Raw genomic sequence first — 9,221 nt, forward strand, 5'->3', positions numbered from 1 at the left:
AAGTGGGAGAGAATTGCAATGGACTTCGTGGTTGGACTTCCAAAGACATTGGGTAAGTTCGATTCTATTTGGTTAATTGTGGACAGATTAACTAAGTCTGCTCATTTCATTCCGGTCAAGGTGACTTACAATGCAGAGAAGTTAGCCAAACTCTATATCTCACAGATTGTTCGATTGCATGGAGTTCCACTTTCCATCATATCAGATAGAGGTACGCAATTTACTTCTAAGTTTTGGTGAACATTGCATGCTGAATTAGGTACTAAGTTGGATCTTAGTACTGCCTTCCACCCTCAAACCGATGGTCAGTCTGAGCGAACGATTCAGGTATTGGAGGATATGCTTCGTGCATGTGTGATAGAATTTGGTGGTCATTGGGATAACTTCTTACCCTTAGCAGAGTTCTCATACAATAATAGCTATCACTCAAGTATTGATATGGCCACATTCGAAACATTGTATGGGAGGAGATGTAGGTCTCCCATTGGTTGGTTTGATGCATTCGAGGTGAGGCCCTGGGGTACTGATCTTCTGAGGGAATCATTAGAGAAAGTGAAATTCATTCAAGAAAAGCTTTTAGCGGCACAAAGTAGGCAAAAGGAATATGCAGATCGAAAGGTTAGGGACTTGGAGTTCATGGAGGGTGAACAAGTTTTGCTGAAGGTTTCACCCATGAAGGGTGTGATGCGGTTTGGTAAAAGAGGTAAGCTAAGCCCAAGGTATATTGGACCATTTGAAGTACTTAAGCGAGTAGGGGAGGCAGGGTATGAATTAGCCTTACCCCCAGGACTCTCAGGGGTGCACCCGGCATTTCATGTGTCTATGCTGAAAAGATACAATGGGGATGGAAACTACATCATTCGTTGGGATTCAGTTCTTCTTGATGAGAATTTGTCTTATGAGGAGGAGCCTGTTGCCATTCTAGATAGAGAAATCCGCAAGTTGAGGTCAAGGGAGATTGCATCCATCAAAGTTCAACGGAAGAATCGACCAGTTGAAGAGTCCACTTGGGAGAAGGAGGCTGATATGCAAGAAAGATACCCACACCTGTTTACAGATTCAGGTACTCCTTTTCGCCCTTGTTTTTCTTCTTGTGATCGTTCGAGTACGAACGATGGGTAAATTGGTATCTATTGTAACGACCTGTTTAGTCGTTTTGAGCTGTAGAGTTAATTTCTGGTAATAACTGGCTGGGTCGACGGATCCCACGACGGACCGTCATGGGCACGACGGATTGTCGAGGGGGTCTCGTTCCAAAACACTTAGATCCTGAAAATTTGAGTACTGAGATCGATTCTCTGAACTTCACGACAGAATAGCAGGACGGACCGTCGTTGGCCCGACGGACCGTCACAAATCTTTCCACATAATTAATTCTCTGAACTTTGTGACGGACATGCAGTACGGACCGTCGTTGTCGTGACGGACCGTCACAGGCTGCGTAACCCTGACTGGGTCGGAATTCTGCTAATGTTTTTAAAGGGGCGTTTTGGACTATTCATGCTTATAATTATAAAGTTAGTGGGTTAATGTTAATAATTCAATTACTTGGGGGTTAAAGGAGAAAACCTTGAAATAAATAGGGGGGTATTTTTATCATCTTTTATACTTAATTATATGACAATTAGGGGAAAAGAAAAAGGGTTTTGAATAAGAAAAATAGAAAGAACAGAGAGAGAGGGAGAAACGAACGAGAGAAGGGAGAACGAAGAGGAAAACAAAAAGGCTTGGGAAGTAGATTGCTTGATCACTATTCTTCGGTGGAGGTAGGTTATGGTTTATGCTATTTCATAGTAAACTCTTAATAGCGAATGGTATGTATTGGGTAGTATTGTAAAGTCTCCTATACGCTTAATTGTGTGCATGCATGATGTGATTATATAATTGTGATGAATTAGCATGATGAGGCTGTTGAATCTTAAACCTTAAAACCTCTTTGTTAATGATGATGTCTTGGCGTAAAAGAAGGCTTGATGAACTAAAAGAATGATATTAGTGGATCGGAGTGTCACGAACCGACAGCAGGATAGTAGATGGATCGGAGTGTCACGAACCGACACCAGGATAGTAAATGGATCAGAGTGTCACGAACCGACACCAGGATAGTAGATGGATCGGATTGTCACGTTCCGACACCAGGATAGTAGTGGATCGGAGTGCCACGTTCCGACACCAGGATTGAAAAGAGAATGAATCTTGAAATATGTTAATATACTCAATCTAAAGAACCTGTTACCCAAATGAGTATGGTGTGGAGGCTTGAGTCCTCATAAATGTGCTTGCTGTTGTGGCCAAGGGGTATGGTAAACGTTGTTGTCACCTGTTAAGAATATTAGTTGATTTTATGTTATTATCTGAAATATATTGTTTTCTATTTTGAGTTGGCCGATGATATCTACTCAGTACTTGTGCCTTGTACTGACCCCCACTTGTATTTGTTTTTTTTTTGTTTTGTTAATTGTGGAGTGCAGCAAACGTGCCATCGTCTTCAACTCAACCGCAACTCTAGCCAGTCTTCATCACGTCAGATCTCAGGGGGAGCTAATGCTTCTAGCTTGGACTGGATCTTCTTCTTCATGTCTTGATGCCTTGAAGTTCCGGCATGGACTAGCTGTTTATTTATTTTAGCTTCCTAGATATTCTTAGATTTAGTAATTTGAGGATAGATGTTCTTGTGGTGATGACTTCCAGATTTTGGGGATGATAAATATTAAATTTTAGAAGTTATTAATTGATTCCGTTAATGAGTTTTAAGTCTTCCGCATTATATTCTGTTTTATTATGGTTGAAATGTTGGGGTTTAGATTGGTTGGTTCGCTCACATAGTAGGATAAGTGTGGGTGCCACTCGCGGCTAGTTTTGCGTCGTGACAATATATTTAGCTGTAACTGTCACTCTTCGTATATGTTCCTAAAGGGTGTAGTGACATTGGATCTAATGGAATTTAACTAATGTCGGTAAAGACTTCAACACTCTTTATTAATGTGTTTATCTATTGCCGCTAAAAGTTATTTTCATTGTAGTACTACTTACTATGAGATGATTGATTTTTGTTTAAAAGGTAGAAAATACATGGTACAATAAGTGCATAAAAATAGACTAAGTCTTACTTTGAAAAGCTATACAAATTTTCAGAAAATGTGAAGTGTTTTTGTAGTTATCGAGATGCACAAGTACCCACCTAACTCATAGGCATTAGGATCATTGTCCCATTCTAATATCACTTTTCCCACACAAAAATAAGCACAACAACAAAATATTTTTCTTTGAACTCATGTGGACTTCACACCCCGAGTTACCAAATCTAATCTCCTTCAATTGTCTTAACTGACCAAACATATATAAGGTAATCTCTTCTTTTGAATGAAATGTTACCATCTAGAATAATACAACTTTTGGCAACATTTGTAATTAAAAAAAATAGAATAAATCCTCCGAGGAATTGAGGGTATCCAAAATCATCGAATTATACTCCAACTCCTTCCTATCAAAGCAATATGTTGACCTAATTGAAGAATACAACCTTATACTTATACTAGAGGAAGATTTCTTGAAACTAAAAATATAGAGTCAACAGGCTCGGTGAAGAAATAAAATTTTTGCCCTCCAAATTCAAAAGGGTTCCTGGTTGTGTTACCTAGTGGACATCAAATCCCAACATTATTATAATCATTAAAGAAATAATTACTCACATCCAACAAATTAATGGAGATTGTGAAACTATGATCATCAAATTAGATCTCGAAAAGTATTTGTATGGTAAAACAGACTGTCATCTAGAAAAAAAATCATTTTCTACAAACAATAATGTGAGGCCAACATAAATATAAGAATAATCTTGATAAATGCAAACCACCATCAATATGATTTGAACTAAACACAAGCGAATCATTCAAAATAGAATCAGGAAAATGAGGCATACGAGGAGTCATTCGTGATAATGAAGTGAATTGGATATCTAGTTTCATGGGGAATATCTTCAAAGGTACAACGATCCAAACAAGCTATGTGGCCTATTATAGGAGCTAACATTGCACTAGATAAAACGTTGATGCCATTATAAATTAATATAGATTTTAAGGAAATTACACATTATTTACAAAATGGTTGTCCTGCTCTATCTAACATCTTAAATGATTGCAGGGCTACTTTTGCAGCTAGGGAACTCACTATCTAGAGTAGATATAGAGTGTAGAACCAAGTGACTTGATCTCTAGCTAAGTAGGGGGTCTAATCTATCAACAATCATTTATCTTGTGCACTAGGTAGTTCAACCCTTGTTTGTGTCCAAGAATAAAAAACCAAACAAGGAGGGAACTATTTTTTAGGCTAACAAAGTAATTTGCTACTTGTGTCTTTTTTAATATGTACTATATTACACCTCTATCCACATACTAAACAACAATTTCACCACAATCTATGTAATGATGAATATTAAGTCTTATTAATATGATATTTGTTTTTACCAACAAAGGAAAAATAAAGAGACTCTCATATAATATAATATACGTGATTAGTTTAAATATTATTAAGTGATTTGTTATAATTTAATTATTTATAGGCAAATAGTAGTCCATCTTTTGTGTGTTTGTGTGTGTGTGTGTGTGTTTGTGTGTGTGTGTATGTTTACTCATGACTAAAGAATTAATTGAATAGTAAATTTAATATATTTGACGATAATTGACACAAATCGATCTATAATATATATACTTGTACATAAGCCATCATCAACAAAGAGGGTAGTCGGTGATTGTTGGTAAAGTTCTTTAGCTTTTACAAAAATTAAAAAATTAATTAGAAATAACAATGAATGAATTGAATAACAATGGTTGAGAACTAACAACAATATAATAGATGAACTCAAGAATTATTATATCATTGGAGAGTAATTTTTTTGATGAATGACCTAAATTTTTTTCTGAAGAAGGTGCTCTGAAGATGAAAAATCAAGATTTTGGAAGGAAAAAATTTATTTATTTTATTTTAAGTGTAATTTAAACTTTAAAGATGGAAAAAATAATTTGCAATTTAAGATTTTGAGGCTGAGATGTTAGTCTTTTAAGGTTCTGATGGAAGAAAATATTCAACATTATTTAAGACCTAGATATAAAGACTCACAATTTTTTAACTTTAAATGATAAATACTGTCTTTTGCACCAATAAAGTAAGACTTGGAGCTAGTTTGCAAATTGAGTTTTCAAAATGTCCTTTTTAGCAAAGTTAGTAGAAAATATTAAAGAAACCCTAGAGTCTCATTTTTTATTTTATATATATAGTTGTGTATTACAAGTCGCATCACATTTTACTCTATGCCTTCCATATTCATTGTTTTGTGTTAAAAATGAAGTTAAATTCTCTAAATTCAAATTATCTCCTTAGATTCAAGAAGCCCTTTTATCCTAAAAAAGATGCTAAATTTATTATTGAGTTACAGGGATAAGATCTAGTCTTTCCATTCCACAAAGGGGTATTTATTCATATTTAGTAAAATATTTATTTTTAAATCAACTATATCTTAAGAAATAATAGTAGGTAGCATCACTCTATCTGTAATCATTGTTCTCATTTCAACTTGTCATAGATTATTTTACCCTTCACCTACATAGAAGTGAAACAAAGTTTATCATCTTGTATAAATGTAACACAAATCTAGATAATCCAAGTGATATGCTTATGTGAAATTCATTCATATAAGCTTTGATTAATTGTATGAAAGTACTTTTTAAGCCTCTTAATGAACGAATTCTAAATAAGTGTAACGTTTGGGTTTACCTTATATGTGTTATCCTGTTATGGTGACATGGGATTGAAAATGTTATTGGTAATCTATGTTAGAGTGGAATAAAAAGAATTAAATTATAATTGTAAAATATGGTTTTATAATATATAGGTAAGAGAAGTTTCCTGGAATGCTATTGAAGGAATATTAAATTTAGTTGGAATTTCATCAACAATGACATGTTTTCTTGCTCTACTGCATATGATGGCTTTATAAATAATAGTATCATCTCTTCTGTCCTTAATAATATATGGTTTAAGAAGATTTATTTTAAAGTATTCTTTCTTATATAGTAGTTTCTTGGCAAAAAGTATTGCTTTGAATAATGTCAGAATTAGCTAATTTTTAAAGTTGTTATTGTCGCATGAATACATCATGAAAAAATACAAAAGTAGCTTACTCTATATCTCTCTGCTTCTTTTAAATATGGGAAAATGGTCTGATATACCCCTCAACTTTGTCATTTGGAGTTGATACACCCCTCGTTATAAAAGTGGCTCATATATACCCTTACCGTTATACAAACGGCTCACATATACCCTTCATTTAACGGAATTTTAAATAATTAGTTTTAAATTTATATTTATCACTTATTATATTTTCTAAAAAATTATTTAGTGGTATATATGATTCTTCAATAAAAGTTCAAGGTATATTTTAATTTTTTTTCATATATAAATTATTTTTTGACTTCTTTTATTATAATTATTTGTGTTTCTTATTCTTATTTTATTTTGTTCTTTCATTCCTTAGTTTAAAGAAAAAAATTAAACTATTTTTTTGTGTATTGTAATTTAATTTTGTATTCGAAAAAAAATTTGGTAATCTACAATATGTTTTACAAGAATATTAGTGAAACATAAATAAATTTGATTATCAAAATAATAATTATAAATTAGTCATTGAAACAAAAAAAATGTAAGAAAAAAATATGTTTGACGGGAGATTAAATTTACTCATATGGGATTATATTTTTTAGAAAAAAATATTAAAAGTTTAGATTGAAAATTATTATTTTTTCATTTCCGTTAGAGGAAAAGGGTATATGTGAGCCATTTGTTTACAAGTAGGGGTATATATGAGCCACTTTCATAACAAGGGGTATATCAGCTCTAAATGACAAAGTTGAGGGGTATATCAGACCCTTTTCCTTTTAAATATTCTTTACCCACAAGAGCAAAAACATACAAATTCTTGGTGTAGTAATATTGTAATTTGTGAATACATGATGATAAAATGTCTTAAATGCCAACACATTACGTTATCGTCTCCCCCAATTTTATCTTCCCTTACCCTAAAAGTAAAAATAAAAAAGGAAATAGGTAACCAATGGATTGGGTTTAAAATGGATTGACCCATATTTATACACATTTACATGTACAAATCAAAATCTACTTTAGAACATAATATTCAAAAAAACTTAAATTGTTTTTTTTTTTTTGGAAAATGAATGTGATTTGATTCAAGAACGTGAAACATGATCTCGTTTTATTTCACGTTAACTAAATTTTTTAATCTCTTTTCATTGTATAAAACATTTGCATTATTCAAAGTTCAAGATAGATTTTTGAAATATTTTTTCTTTACTTATATATTTTTTAGGAGATGAGTTCACTACTTAGAAAGATATATTTCTAATGTCCCAAGGATACTAATGGAAATTATGATTTATATTATGTTCTTAAATATTTTGTTAATAGGTGTGCATTGACTCACAAATTACACTTCTTAGGAATATAGGGAGTATCATGAAAAGAGTAAAGAAAAATATTACGTGTAATAATCATATAATTCTTTTTGTTTACTCCTTTTGCTTTTTCTACTTGAGATGGTATTTTCACTATATGGTCATGGTTTCATTAGTAATATTTATATTAGACTCTACAATCCAAGCGTATAGTAATATAATTAATATTATCCTACATCAATGTTTAAACGCTAATCCTAAGCTTAAGACTATACACTCTTCATGTTTTTATCAAGAAGTTTAGTTATTTTGTTTAACATGAACTATTTTTATTTTAATTTCAGTGATGTGTGCATGCATTTTTTGAAAGCAATTCTAAAAGAACATATTGGAAGGAAAGGTTGTCATTAAGAATACTTTCTTTTTTTTTTTGTGATTTTTGGTTATTCTTGGCATGATTGAGATGCTTCATTATAAATTTATGTTCGTTGATCAGTGTCATCAAGGACTTCATAACACATTTGTATTGAAAGAGAGCTTGTTGAGGATTTATGTAATTATTTCTTCTTCCATGTGAATTCTCATTGCAACATCAGCATCCATCTTAGTTATTTCTTCTTAACACTTCTCAACTTCTTTTCCCTGCAATGAAAAATTATGTTCACAAAGAGGCGGATCCCAAATCTTGAATTTATAGATTTAGATTCTACAAAAGGTTACCTTTTCAAAATCAAACGAGTAACCTTTTTAGAATTTAATAACCATAAACTGAACATTCCGGATTCACCTCCACAAAAGGGAAGAGAGTTGTGAAGAATTCAGAGGAAATAAGTCATTACTAAGATGGATGTTGATCTCACTACGGGAATTCACTAAGAAGAATAAATAATTAAGGAATAACGCAATAGACTCTCTTTCGATCTAAACGTGTTTTTTATATGTTGGATTATATTTTTCAATGAACCTTCCTTTGTGATGAAACATCTCAATCATGCAAAAATAATTAAAATTCCAAAAAAAATTCTTCTTAAGGACAACCTTTCTTTCCAATATGGTCTTTCTTTGAAATATCATAGTTTATTAATAAATTTAACGTACACATATCAACACAATTTACAGAATCATAAAATTAGAATTATAAATATTCTTTAGGAATAAAGGCACAACCTCTCCTATCCTTTTATTATATATGGGTCATGGGGATTTATTTTAAAGTTTGCTTTCTGGGGTGAAATTTCATGGCATAAAAAATAATTCCTCTGAATAATGTTATATCAAGGTTTAGGATTATCTCATTTTAAGAGTTGGTTTTATTGCATGAATCCAACATAAAAAAATGTGAATCATCTTTTTGTAGATAGTAACTTATAGTAGTAGAAACTTACTCTAAGGTTGTGTTTGGTATGAAGGAAAATGTTTTTCATGGAAAATGTTCGTAGAAAATGTTTAACTTGAAATAAGTAGATATTTGATGATTATTAATGTTTTGTTGGTGACTAGAAAATATTTCCGGAAATATATTTTAGTGTTTCATTTTTGAGTGAAATATGTTTTTATAACTTTTTTTTATTAGAGTAAAAAATAATTTTTAAAGTTGAATTTTTATTTTTTTTAAAAAAAATAAAAAATTCGTTGGTGGGTGGGGGTTTTAGGGGTTAAGATGGTAGGGGTGAAAAAATTATAATGTTAACTTAAATTTTTGTATTGATTGGGGGGATGGTAGGGGGTGGGGCTGCTAGGGTATATGGGTGGGTG

This window comes from Solanum pennellii, chromosome 4, assembly GCF_001406875.1.
Source record: "Solanum pennellii chromosome 4, SPENNV200".
Classification (NCBI taxonomy): domain Eukaryota; kingdom Viridiplantae; phylum Streptophyta; class Magnoliopsida; order Solanales; family Solanaceae; genus Solanum; species Solanum pennellii.